A 14,895-nucleotide genomic window follows, 5' to 3' on the forward strand; every position below is an offset into this window, starting at 1 on the left:
ATCTCCCCCATGCCCTCTGCAAGCTTGTCAATAATACCCACCTTCTGCTCTCCTGACCCTATTCCCACTAAACTGCTCAACACCCAACTTCCTATCCTGGTCCCCATGCTAGCTGCTATTGTCAACGATTCCCTCTCCTCAGGTATTATCCCCCTCACTTTCTAATCTGCTGTCATTAACACCTCTGCAAAAAAAAACACCCTTGCAAATGACCGCCCAATCTCCCTTTCCTCTCCTCTGGTGTTCCCCAAGGATCTATCCTTGGTCCCTTTCTATTTCTCATCTACATGCGGCCCCTTTGACATCATTCAAAGACATGGGCCTCGATTTTAGCTCAGCTGTGGGCTATTGGCGTGTTCCACAAATTTTGTGTTTCCCACACGAATTGAAATGGATGTAGGAGATTGATGCAATTTTAACTCAATTGGCCAATTGATTTCCAACATGTGGGAAGCCTTTTCTAATGGGTTTTTCATGACTGAAAGTCCCCTCCGATGACGTCATCATTGCTGCTGTATTTAAGGTCCACAGCAAGCCTTGCTTCTTCTGCAGACTGCCAAGCTTTCTCCATTTGATGGCACAGGAACCTGCAGGAACAATGGCCAGCGGGAGGCCAAGAGCAGCTCCTAAGTTTGACAAGGCAGCACTACAGGTATTGGTGGATGGGGCTAGGGCCCACAGGGAGGTCCTGCTCCCTTCATCAGGGAGGAAGAGGCCTCCCAGTCAGACCAAGGCTGTGTGGATACAGATGGCTGCAGAGATCAACTCCTTGGGAGTCACACGGCGCACCTGGATGCAGTGCAGGAAAAGATTCCATGACCTTCTGCGCACTGGAAAAGTAAGTATGAAGTACCCATCACCCTCAATCTGATCCCCATTGCCTTTCCTCACCAGCACTCAGCTTTAGCAATCTCTTCCTCCACATCCCACTTGACACTCACATCCATGCACCCTTACCCATTCCCTCTCTCACTATGCTCACAATCACATAACTATTCCACCATGCAGCCCTCACACTCCCTATCACTCTAATGCTTTGAACACAACTGACAACACACAGGGAGGGCCCTTGGTCTTGCAACCTCACTCCATCTTTGTCTCCTTCTAAGTATCTATGCTATGCAATCTCTACACTCACTCCTTCATTCTCACTCAAACTCCACTTGCCTCCCTCATTGCAGGAAAAGAGAGCTCACAATAAAAGGGAAAGAGCCAGTACAGGAGGAGGCCCACCATCATTAGCCCAGCTCACCCCCTGGGAGGAAGCCGTCCTGGAAATTGTCGGGGTTGAAAAAGATGCGCAAGAGGGGGACAGACAGATGGGTGCATCACAGCAAGCTGGTGACAGAATAGTTTTCCATCTCTCTCATTGACATTGCATGGGTCGCTGATAATGATTCTGAAGCTATAGCAGATGGACTTATGATCATCTGCAATATGCAATGTGCATGTAACCTTGACCTCACATCTCTAAACTCTTTCCTATACTCCCCCACAGGACTATCAAGAGCCCCCATCCCCACTGTCCAGGAGGAAGAGCCTGAGCTTCCAGGCTCCTCAGAGGAAGCTGCAACCTCTGAGGGCGCAGCGTCAGCAGAAATAAGCGCACCCTGCACCAGCGCAGACACTCACACCTCGGTGGGACCTTCGGGACATAGAGTAGTGTTGTCACCTGGTGTATCACAGCTCACAAGTGAGCATCAGCAGATTGTGGAGACAGGGACAGCAGTGGAGAGTCCTTGTCGGAGGGCGCCGGACTCTGCCAGCTCGGCTCAGCTGCATGTCGACCCTCTGCCTCTGGGTCCATCCATAAGATCAGAGGTGATGGAACTCCATGCACAGATGCAGGAGACTCTGGCAGGTTTTGTCCCTAGGGTCGCTGCGAGTGTGGAGCGAATGGAGGAGTCCATAGCAAACATGAGCAGAGCCTTTGTGGAATCATTGGCGCAGGAACGCATGAACACGGAAAGGATGGCTACCTACGTGGAAATGATTGCTGCCTCCATGGTAAGGCTGGCTACAGTAGAGGAGAGAAGGGCTATGGCCATGGAGGAGGTTAGTCGCCAGGGTATGGAAAACATGGTGAGTGTTCAGATTAGAATGACATCTCTTGAGGAGCAATGGGCATCTATTGAACATAGAAACCAGACCTTCACGGAAGTCCTTCTGAGTAGGACTGCCATTGCAGATACAGGTCCCCATGGCCCCCATGATGTGCAGCAAGGTGCTCTCCAGCCACTTGCAGGCGCAGAGGGGGAGCTGACCCATGAGAGGGAGGTTGGTGGCAGACCTCAAGGAAGTGGGGGTTCCTCTCCAGGCGCTCACACTTCTATGCCACTGCAGAGCCCTCGGTCAGAGCCCCGCCGGAGTCCACACCCAAGTGAGATAGACGTCTCAACCCCTGCACAACCGCAGGAGCAGCAGACTGTTGACGAGCCCTCACAGGCTCGCCACGCCTGAGGACGCCTGCCAAAGGTGTCGAGACAGGAGCAGCAGGAAAGTGAGCAAGCGGCCTCCACATCTGCTGAAGCCACAGGGGAACCACGACGTAGCAGCACGTGTAAGAGGAAAATAAAGCACAAGTAGTCACAAGGGTAGTCACTTGGGTGAACTTTTATGTATTGTTAAAAAAAGCCATCAGATTAATTCTGTCAATAAAATGTCTGATGGCTACTGCTGTATTTGTGGCGTGTGTCATTTCGCAAATGGAACTTTCACATTGAGGGCTTAGGATTATTTGCAATTGTCAGTATGCTGGACAAATAGCTAGGAAACCGCAGGGTCTTGGCCATTGTCGATGCTCAGGTAAGAAGCTGCGAGGCAGAAGTGCTTGATTGGCAAGGCTAATCAAATCTGGCCAGGATGAGTGCGATCCTTGCATCCCGGGCAGCAATGTTCTGGCGTAATGCTGCCGCTCGTTGTTGGTCCTCTGCAGGATGGTCGTTTTCGCCCACCTCCTCATCATCATCATCATCATCATCATCTGAGGAGGGTATGTGAGGAGCCAGTTGGTCCTCAGAAATCTGCAAGCCACGATGCTGTGCCATGTTGTGAAGTACACAGCAAACCACAATGATTCTGGAGACCCTGGCTGCTGAGTACTGCAGGGCTCCACCTGATCTATCCAGGCATCTGAAGTGCATCTTCAGCATACCGATGGTTTGCTCGATAATGCATCTGGTGGTAATGTGGCTGGAGTTGTAGCGCTCCTCAGCTTCGTTGGCTGGCCTCCTCAATGGTGTCATTAGCCAAGTCCTCAGGGGAATAGCCCTTGTCTCCAAGTAGCCATCCGTGAAGTTGGTCTGGTGCCCTGAATAGCGGAGGCACACTAGACTGGCGCAGTATGAAGGAGTCATGGCAACTGCCAGGATACATGGCACAAACATGCAAAATCTCCTTCTTGTGGTCACACACCAGCTGAACGTTAAGGGAGAGGAAGCCCTTGCGGTTGACAGAAATACCTGGATTGCAATGGGGTGCCCTAAGGGCCACATGTGTGCAGTCAACGACGCCCTGCACCCTTGGAAAGTCTGCCAGATGAGCTAATCCAACCGCTCCCGCCGTCACACTTGCGCGATCCTTGGTGAAATGGATGTGATTGTGCGCGGGGACAAAGAGGGCATCGGTTACCTGCATGATGCAAGTGTGTGTGGCCGCCTGGGAGATGCCGCTGATGTCTGCTGATGATCCCTGGAATGAGCCTGAGGCAAAAAAGTTGAGTGCGGTGGTGACTTTGATGGCCACTGGTAAGGAGTGTCCACCTGGTCCTCTGAGCAGCAGGTCTTGCTGTAGCATTGTGCAGATGTCAGTCACTACCTCTCGCGAAAGTTGGAGCCGCCTTTGGCACTGCTGCTCAGTCATGTTGAGGTAGCTGACCCTGTGTCTGTAGACCCTGTTTGGGGGGTATCTCCTGCGCCGACGGGCTTCCAGGTGCTGGCCCCTTCTGGCCTGTGCTGCCTCAGGTGGGTGAGCAGCAGCCTGTCGCTCCTGCTGCTGCTGCTGTTGCTGGTGCTGCTGTTGTTCCTGGTTCTCCTGTTGCCGTGCCTGGTGCTCGAGCTCCTCTAATGCCCAGAAGGGAAGGAAAAAAATGGCTCCCATGCTTCTGGCATATGCCTCCATTGAGGAAGCGCTGAGTGAAGGTGGCGAGAGGGGTTTCCCAGGAGTTCACACTGGAGATGTGTGTGAGGCTCCAACCTTCCACAGGTGTGGTTAAGCCTGGTAAAATTTGCCCCAGGCCTGAGACAAAAAATCCTGCCACCTGCAAATGATGGCTGATCAAACCTCCTCTTTAATGGTTGACCTGCAGCTGATAGTCAGCAAGCCAATAGTACTCACGTCAGGTTTCACATTCGTGATTCCCACCAGGCGTGTTTTACGTGGGAAAAGGGTTAAAAGTGCAAGGGACTGTTAAAATGGCATTATAGAGGTCATTTAGTGGTGATTAAGGGCCTTAAAGACCAGTCCCATCTGTTGGTCACATTTCGTTGTACTGCACTTGTGCACTAACAATGACAATAAAAGTTGATTTTGATTTGATTTGATTTTGGATGTGGGACGGATTCGGGACCATCAGACACGCCTGAGTAAAAATGGCTTGGAGTCGGGACCCAGGCGGGGGGGTCCCGCCCGGCAGTTTTTGCGATTTTAACCCCCCGCACACCTCCAAGCCCGCCTCATGGCTCAGTTAAAATTGAGGCCATGACATCAGGTTCCACATGTACGATGACGACACTCAGCTCTATCGCACCACCAACTCTCGAGCCCTCCACTGCCTCTGTGTTTAAGTGAGTGGGCAAAACTGTGACAGATGGAGTTCAGCGTGGGGAAATGTGAGGTCATCCACTTTGGACCCAAGAAAGATAGATCAGAGTATTTTCTAAATGGCGAGAAGAAAGGAAATGTGCAGGAGGAGAGAGATTTAGTGGTCCAAATACAGAAATGACAAAAAACCAGTGGACAGGTACAAAAAATAATTGAAAAGGCTAATGGAATGTTGGCCTTTATCTCAAGAGGGCGGGAATACAAAGGGGTGGAAGTTTGGTTACAGTTATTTAAAGTTCTGGTTAGACCCCACTTAAAGTGCTGCATTCAGTTCTGGGCACCACACCTCAGGAAGGATATGTTGGCCTTGGAGGGGGTGCAGTGCAGATTCACCACAATGATACCGGGCTAAAAGTGTTAAACTGTGAGGGAAGGTTGCATAGACTAGCTTTGTATTCCCTTGCATAGAAGATTAAGGGGTTACCTAATTGAGCTGTTTAAGAAGATTAAAGGAGTTGATAGGATAGAAAGAAAATATTTCCTCTGTGGGAGAATCCAGAACAAGGGGGCATAACCTTAAAATTAGAGCTAGGCCGCTCAGGTTTGATGTCAGGAAGCACCTCTTCACACAAAGGGTAGTGGGAATCTGGAACTCTCTCCCCCAAAAAGCTTTTGAGGCTGGGTCAATTGAAAATGTCAAAACTGAGATTGATAGATTTTTGTCAGGCAAGGATAGTAAGGGCTAGGGAACCAAGGCAGGTAGATGGAGTTAAGATACAGATCAGCCATGATCTAACTGAATGGCGGAACAAGCTCGAGGGGCTGAATGGCTTACTCCAGCTCCTATGTTACAATGCATTGTCAGACTGCATGTCCGTCATCCCAGTCCTGGATGAGCCACAATTTCCTCAAATTAAACCTTTGTGAAGACGGAAGCTACCACGTTTGTTTGCAACATCTGTGACCTGTTTGATCCTGAGCTGAGCTACAGGCTCCATATCCTGTCCATCACAAAGACTGCCTACTTCCACCTCCATATCATCGCCTGTCTCCACCGCTGCCTCAGTCCATCTGCTGCTGAAACCCTCATCCATTATTGTGTTATCTCCGGACTAGACTATTCCAATGTCCTACAGGCCAGTCTTCCATCTTTCACCTTCCATAAACTTAAGCTCATCCAAAATGCTGCTGACCGTATCCTAACCCGCATCAAGTCCTGCTCATCCATCATGTGTTCGCTGATCTACACTGGCTCCCAGTCCACCTAAGCCTCGAACTTAAAATTCTTATTCTCATGTTCAAAACCCTCCATGATCTCACCCTTCCCTTCTCTGTAACGTCCTGCAGCCCTACAACCCTCCAGGAACTCTGCATTCTTCCAACTCTGACCTGTTGCACATCCCCCACTCTCTTTGCCCCACCATTGGCAATCATGCCTTTAGCCATCTGTCCCTAAGCTCCAGAATTCCCTTCCTAAACGTCTACACTAATCTCTCCTTCTGTAAGACACTCCTTAAAACCTACCTCTTTGACCAAGCTTTTAGTCACACCTCTTAATATCTCATTTGTTAGCTCTATAAAGGTGCTATATAAATGCAAGTTGCAGTTATACAGTTACCTATGCCTTCTGCCTGTTACCAGTAAACTTCTTCTCCAGTTGGAACCAAGTTCAAGAGATTTGGGTGACTGCATTGACTCAGTCAGTGACCTTCCTCACTGCAGTTTGGATCTGTGATTTTACTGAAAGTTGGACTTCAGCCCCAAATAGGGCCACCTTCCTATGGTGTACTTCTTGCAGCTAGATCAAACCCTTCACCACACCATTGTCCACAAATCTCCAATGTAGCATGGTGCATAATTAGCCCATGGTCTGTCACCACCACAACAGTGAGTTGTGTCCCTTTAGGAGCTGCTACCTTAACACATTTTCCATTATTCAGTTAACTGTGCTGCAAGCCAAACCCTCTGGGCAGTCTTCATGTACTGGTAGCCTATTCAAATAAGAACATAAGAAATAGGAGCAGAAGTAAGCCATTTGGCCCTTTGAGCCTACTCTGCCATTCAATAAGATCATGGCTGATCTTCCTCATCTTCACTTTCCTGCACTATCCCCATATCACTTGATTCCCTTAATATTCAAAAATCTATCAATCTCTGTCTTGAATATACTCATAGCAAAGGGCTGTCATCGGAAACTCAGTGTAGCCTGTCTTCTCAGCTGTTAGTGCGAGAGAGGATTAATTAGCAATCTTGTTGTACGAGGCCCCTTGGGTCAGAGCGATCATAATATGATAGAATTCTTCATTAGGATGGAGAGTGAAGTAGTTGACTCGGAGACTAGGGTCCTGAATTTAAATTAAGGAAACTATGATGGTTTGAGGCGCGAATTGGGTAGGATTGATTGGGGAATGTCACTCAAAGGGTTGACGGTGGATAGGCAATGGCAAACATTAAATGACCACATGGATGAACTACAGAAGTTGTTCATCCCAGTTTGGGATAAGAATAAAACAAAAAGGATGACTCAACCGTGTCTAACAAGGGAAATTAGGGATAGCATAAGATCCAAGGAGAGGGCATATAAATTGGACAGAAAAAGCGGTAACCCTGAGGATTGGGAGCAGTTTAGGATTCAACAAAGGAGGACAAAAGGATTAATTAAGAAGGGGAAATAGAATATGAAAGTAAGCTTTCAGGGAACATAAAAACTGACTGTAAGAGCTTTTATAGATATGTGAAGAGAAAAAAATTAGTGAAATCAAGTGTAGGTCCCTTGCAGTCAGAAGCAGGGGAAGTTATAATGGGGAACAAAGAAATGGCAGACCAATTAAATGCATATTTTGGTTCTGTCTTCACAAAGGAGGACACAAATAACCTCCCAGAGATGTTGGAGAACATAGGGTCTGATGAGAGGGAGGAACTGAAAGAAATCAGTATTTGTAGGGAAATGGTGTTAGGGAAATTGACGGGATTGAAGGCTGATAAATCCCCAGGGCCTGATAATCTACATCCTAGGGTACTTAAGGAGGTGGCCCTAGAAATAGTAGGTGCATTGCTGATCATCTTCCAAAATTCACTGGAATCTGGAACTGTACCCATGGATTGGAGGGTAGCTAATGTTACCCCACTATTCAAAAAGGGTAGTAGAAAGTGGGGAATTACAGACCGGTAAGCCTGACATCGGTAGTGGGGAAAATGCTAGAGTCCATTATAAAGGATGTAATAGCTGAGCACTTGGAAAACAGTGACAGGATCGGACAAAGTCAACATGGATTTACAAAAGGTAAATCGTGCTTGACTAATCTACTGGAATTTTTTGAGGATGTAACTGAGAAAATAGATAAGGGAGAACCAGTAGATGTGGTGTATTTGGACTTTCAAAAGGCTTTCGATAAGGTCCCGCATAAGAGATTAGCGTGTAAAGTTCAAGGCACATGGGATTGGGGGCAAGTTATTGACTTGGATAGAGAACTGGTTGGTGGACAGAAAGCAGAGAGTAGGAATTAACGGGTCTTTTTCCAAGTGGCAGGCAGTGACTAATGGGGTACCGCAGGGATCGGTCCTTGGACCCCAGCTATTCACAATATACATTAATGATCTAGATAAGGGAACTAGATGTAATATCTCCAAGTTTGCAGACGACACAAAGCTGGGTGGGCATGTGTGCTGCGAGGAGGATACCGCGAAACTCCAGGATGATTTGGACAGGTTGGATGATTGGGCGGAAGCGTGGCAGATGCAATATAATGTGGATAAATGTGAGGTTATCGACTTTGGTGTCAAAAACAGAACGGCAGACTATTATCTGAATGGCAATAGATTGGGAGAAGGGGAAGTGCAACGAGACCTGGATGTCCTTGTGCACCAGTCGCTGAAGGTAAGCATGCAGGTGCAGCAGGCGGTGAAGAAGGCAAATGATATGTTGGCCTTCATAGCGAAAGGGTTTGAGTATAGGAGCAAGGATGTCCTGCTGCAGTTGTACAGGGCCTTGGTGAGACCACACCTTGAGTACTGTGTGCAGTTTTGGTCGCCTTATCTGAGTACTGTGTGCAGTTTTGGTTGCCTTATCTGAGGAAGGATGTTCTTGCCATGGAAGGAGTTCAGCGAAGATTCACAAGGCTGACCCCTGGGATGGCAGGAATGACGTATGAGGAGAGATTGGGTCGATTGGGCTTATACTCACTGGAGTTTAGAAGAATGAGAGGGGATCTCATCAAAACTTATAAAATTCTGACAGGTCTAGACAAACTAGATGCAGGTAGAATGTTCCCGATGGTCGGAGAGTCCAGAACCAGGGGTCATAGTCTAAGGATAAGGGGTAAGCCATTTAGGACAGAGATGAGGAAGAATTTCTTCACCCAGAGAGTGGTGAACCTTTGGAATTCTCTACCACAGAAGGCGGTTGAGGCCAAGTCTTTAAATATATTCAAGAAGGAGTTAGATATATTTCTTAGAGCTAAAGGTATCAAGGGATATGGGGAGAAGGCAGGTACGGGGTACTGAGTTTGGATGATCAGCCATGATCTCATCGAATGGCGGAGTAGGCTCGAGGGGCCGAATGGCCTACTCCTGCTCCTATCTTCTATGTTTCTATGTTTCTATGTAGGCAAGCATGTGCCATGGGCTAGCTCAATCCCATGTTGTCATTATCATGAAATTGGAGCTTAAGTTCCTTCCCTTATATTTCTTCAAATATCAAATACTGTTGTTAAATATCTCTGGAGTTCTTAATCTTCCCCCAATAGATATTGATTTAATATACTTCTTAAAGCATCCAATTGACTTTGTAATCATTACTGAGTATTAAACATCCCATAACAGAATATTAGAACATTTAGAAATAGTTCTCTATTAAGACAATTACCAAAAAATCTATTATATAAGTTGATATTTGGTATCTATTTCAAACTCTCAAAATATGAGTGTCTTGTACAACAGTGTAATTTAAAACCTATGAGATTTTTGAAAGTACAATAATGTGCCGTATGTATAATTGCAGTATCCAAGTAACAAACTGGGAATGATTCAACATTTCTGTGTTTTGAGAACACCTGGAGAAGGTAGTCTCACAACAGTGACTTTGAACCAATTGCAGTATAATGCAGGGTAATGAAATGTTGAACGTCTCAGCAGTTTGTTGAATTACTTTACGATTAAATTTGAACATTTTTAATATTTTAAAGATTTAATTGATTAGCTTGCTTAAAATTTTCCTGATGGACCAACAGCTGAAGGTCAATGAGCAGAACTTTGCACATGTGTTTAAGTATGCAAGTGCAAAGCTATACAGTATCTGGGTAAAGATTAAAGACTTGCATTTATATAGCAGCCCTTATCCTAGGATCATATGTGTGTACCAAGTGGAATTGTATCTGTTGATAGTGTCTTTTATTTCATTTTAATCATACAGTTATATATACTTTTCTCAGATGCATCTCAAAGTGATTTTCACATAATGAGTTACTTTTTATTATGTAAGTAAACAGAGCAGTCATTTTGCAAACAGCATCATCCGACAAACAGTAATGAGATGAATGGCCAGTTAATCTGTTTTTTGGCATTGGTTGCAGGAGCAATATTGATAGGACTCATGGAGAATCCCCTGCTCTTCTTCAAGTGGTACCATGGGATGTTGAACCTGAAGAAGCAGGATGGTCTTTGATCTCATCTTTCATCCCGAGGACAGCATCTCCAACAATGCAGCATGCTCTCTGCACTTCACTGTCGTATCAGCTGACATTAGGCATTCAAGTCCTGGAGTAAAACCTTCTGACTCAGTAAGACTACTATCAATGGAGCCAAGCTCATTAGACTCCAGTACAAAGATATACTACCTGCTTGAATTGCTACAAAAGCTATACTTCTGTCAGACTCATACAAACTATTGTTCTGACCAACTAAGAAGGCATCTCCTAGTTGCCCCACTCTCCGGCAGCATAGCTGTCTGCTCTATTTCTTGTCCTTGTCATTCTTATGCTGCTGCGTTCATCCATTTGAATTTAGTAAAGCCTGATTTTTGGGAAGGTTTGTCCTTAGTGCTGCCTCTTCATTGATAGAGAAACCCTAGATCTACCAATGAGGTGGCAGCCCTGACAACAGATCTTTCCAAACTGCTAATTCCACCACATTCAAACAGGTGGGCCCGCAGCATTAAAAGTGGAAACAGAAAGTAAGCTAACAGTCCCACAGTTAGTGTTCAACTTAGCTTGGGGAAAATTTAGAGAATGTTACCCTTCCTTTCACATGGCTGATCGGCATAAGCCTTCAAACAGAAAGGCTGCTAGTTTCCAGATTCTCTTCTCAGTACCCCCTTTCAGTACAGTAAATGGCATCCTTTAGGGTTTGAGCGGTTTAAAGGTGACACACCTACTGATGGCAATTCAGAACCAAGTCAACTCTATTTAGTGGACTCGATAATCTGATTCCTGAACCAGGCAGGTCCACAACACTCCAGGACACTGTTAATGATTGACCAGCCAGCCTGGCTCACCAATGGAGCCGAAAGGGGTACCTGTTACTAGGGATGGGATTCTTCCCACTTTGTTACAGATAAACCTGCAAACTAATACCCTAATGGATAGGATGGATGAACAGTGGAAATATACTGCATGGTTTTTGGTAGCTAAATTCCAGTAGTGTCCCTTCAAACAGTTGTGGAACCCCAACCTTCGGCTCTGCCAACTGGTGCCTGAGCTCGGGTGTGTGGGATGTGTCCGTATGGGAGAGAGTATGAACTCTATATTATGTGAACAGATATTATACATGTATAGATTTCTGAGTAACTTGATTTAGAAACTCTTAAACATGGCAAAGGGTTTCCATACACAGCAGGTGCACAAAAGGGTACTCTCAATAATGTGGGGCAGAGTTGCAGCCCAACAAAGAATTCATGGAGCATCTCCAATGTGCACAGCTACAATCAAACGAACCATACCTTACATCCTCCCTTCATCAACCCCAAAAAATGGTTCCTGGCTTCCCTTCCAAAGTACACCACATTAAACAAATGAATAGTATCTGGCAGCCTACAAACTACACACAATCATCCAAATCAACTGATTCTGGCATCATCTCCAAACTATACGCAACCAGTATCCTCAATCCAAATCAAATGATTTTTTAAAGTGTGGATTATGCGTCCCCATGATGCATTATTAAGTGACTCACTAACACAAAACTCTGCATTACAGCCGCACTGTAACATTCTCAGATTTGACGGATACACCAGACTTCACGCCTCCTGAATAGATTAGGAAATATTAACCTTGTGATATTTTTAAAAGATGAAACAATAACACTACCGTAGCACTCCGGGGAGCAAATACATGAAGTTACAGACTCAGTTTTCGAGTGGTCACTAGATATGGTTCAGTTATTAGTTTCAAGTCACCACTTTCTGTGAAAAGTCAAGGTAAAGTGCAGCTCAGTTAAAAAAAGAAACCTTCATGAGGAGCTTAGGACTGCAATTCCAGGTGCTTATGGTAAGAATCAGCGGGGAATGACCTATACAGCGCCCAAAAAAGAAAAATGTATTAAAAAAATCAAAGCACGCAAATACAAAATGCTGCCGAATTTGAAACGATTGCTACCTGCAATTTATGAGAAATTGCTTTATTGACATATAGATTACTGAGGAAGCGATATTTTAACTTAAACTTCGTCTTTCTCTTAGGCTCGCTGAAATACTGTTGTTATAAGGAGAAAGTTATGATGCATGCCGGCAAGTAACCGGTCAGGAGACAATTCCTAAATGGAGAGGCGGAAATTACTTACTATATTAGGAAGTTAACAAAAGGGCAAATTCCACTTTTTTCGAATGATGAAATTATAGATTAAAAACATAAATTAAATGATTTGCTCCTGCGACTGCCGACAGATTAAATAAGCAAAATTCTTTCTCCAAAGTAGAAACCAATCCACATATGTATTCTAATAAAACTAGATACTGTTCATTCACTCTGTTTTTGTTTAAATTTGATTTTTAAAAGGACGTCTCTGACAAAACTGAAGAAGGACTGAACAATCCCAGCCTCACACCGAGTGCTGCAGCTTCTAAATCGCAGGCACCTCTCACACTGCACATTTGGCCCAGGCAGTGAGAGAGAGATGAGTGCGCTGGGGTTAAGAACAGCAGGAGGAGCCAAGCAAACACCTGCAGCAGGCTGGTGCCAAAATCAGGTCGTCAGCAACTTAACCAGAAAGCAAGCTGTGCACAGGGAAGAGGTTTAACAAACGTAATCATCCGAAATGTAAAATCATGAAACCGAGCAGGCATTCTTCATTTTAGCCAGATTTTTTTTAATAAATTCATTTTTGAATGCAGTAACACCAATTATTTTACTCTTCGTTTTGCGCTATCTCAGAGCAAAGTTGGAACAGTACAAGGCGGTTTTGCTGTCACAATGTGGCGCGGGAGCAATAAAAGGCTCTTTGGACACTATCGCTGTTTAGTGTATTTCACAGTCTCCTTTTACCGATTCACTCTAACGTGGCTGTCGGATACTTCCTGACATCCTACCTGGTTTCTAAAGAAACTAGTAGTGTATGTCAAGTAATCCTTTTGGAATGAAGGAGCACTATTGTGAACATCAGACAACTTGAACTCTCCCCTCTTTAAGAATCAATTATGAAGACTCGCCGATCTTTTCACAACCCCTCAACTGCAGAATTCCGTGTGATTTTCATTTTAACGTCGCTCATTACAATAATCTTCCTTCATTTCCGCTCACAATGTATTTCGGTTAATATTGGGAAAGTTTATCCCGTCACAAAATAGAAGTAAACCTGTAACTTAATGAAATATAATTACTGCACGCCTTAAAAACTTAATAGCAATAAATGTGACTTTAAGCATTTATTTTGTTGAACATTGAAACATAGGTCATATTAGAATTTTTGAAAACTGTACATTTTTAGCAACATGTGCAATGACCATTTAAATGTCTGTAATAATAGATAGACCTTACTGAGGATAAGATCCTGAGGAGTTGTAGAATACTTCCCTCAAAGGGCATTTCCCTCGCCGCGACTGTTGTGATATAATTTGTGAGAAAGTAAATCCATTCTAAAATGCGTTGGCACCACACACTTTTAAGATGCTGTTCTTCTTCAGCCGATCTACCTTGTCTATATTGTGGGGAAACTGCAGATTCTGTCTATTACACTCATTTCGCCTCTCCTGAGCTACCAAGCTTCAAATCCCATATTTATTGACCAACTGCATTTGCTGAAATTGTAATTATCAGAATGATTTCAGTAACATTGCATGTTCCTGGACTGTGACGAGAATGCAGTCACATTTAGTTACTAAAGATGCAAACACCGCGGAGAACAGCACACTTAAAAGGGGAGCAATCTCTCCACTCCTGGGCATCTACACATGATGCAGTGAATAACCCATGCGCAGGCCAAGAACTTAGTCCGAACAAGCTGCATTATGTTGCAATACAATCACATGTTTAGATCTTATATATGTGCATGTGAGTATATGTCTATATAGACAGGTAGATAAACAGCGTTAGTAAATATGGATTAGCATCACCCTCACTGCTCCATGGAAATATATTCTAAGTGTTTTACCCCAAAGTTTTAATACTTACATTTAGAAATAGTAAAGCCTAGATGCAATCGGAAGCTATTATAAAGCAAATCCGCCACTTTAATCGGTGTCCTGGTTGTTCCTTTTTTCATGGTGAAGGTATTTGGAATTTATTCGTCTATTAGCAGAATTGGTGCCATCCCATTTCCTTGAGCACCTGTCTCAATTTTACTGCACTGTTCTTTCAATGTCTAAATGTACTTGTACAGGGCAATCATCTTCACTGAACAACACGAGCATGCATCTGCTAAAGTAAATTATTTACATGTTCCTCGAATGCATGGAATTACTTCCGGGTGTTATATTTTTGAAGCGTGTAAAAAGATTTCCCCAGTGTTGGACCCTTGATACAGATGGAAAAGTTCCCAGATGGTGTACACGAATCCAATTGCGTAAAACATCAGGTCTGAAGGTCGCTGATTAATCGTGACACCAAACCAGCTCAAGTAACTCAAATTGACAACTAGTATTTAAAGTAGTTTAAAATAGGCAACCGTGAGATATCTGTGAGGATATTCATAAGACTACAGCTAAAA

The sequence above is a fragment of the Somniosus microcephalus genome, chromosome 2, assembly GCF_052327205.1.
Source record: "Somniosus microcephalus isolate GS21.2 chromosome 2, FLI_Smic_1.0, whole genome shotgun sequence".
Classification (NCBI taxonomy): domain Eukaryota; kingdom Metazoa; phylum Chordata; class Chondrichthyes; order Squaliformes; family Somniosidae; genus Somniosus; species Somniosus microcephalus.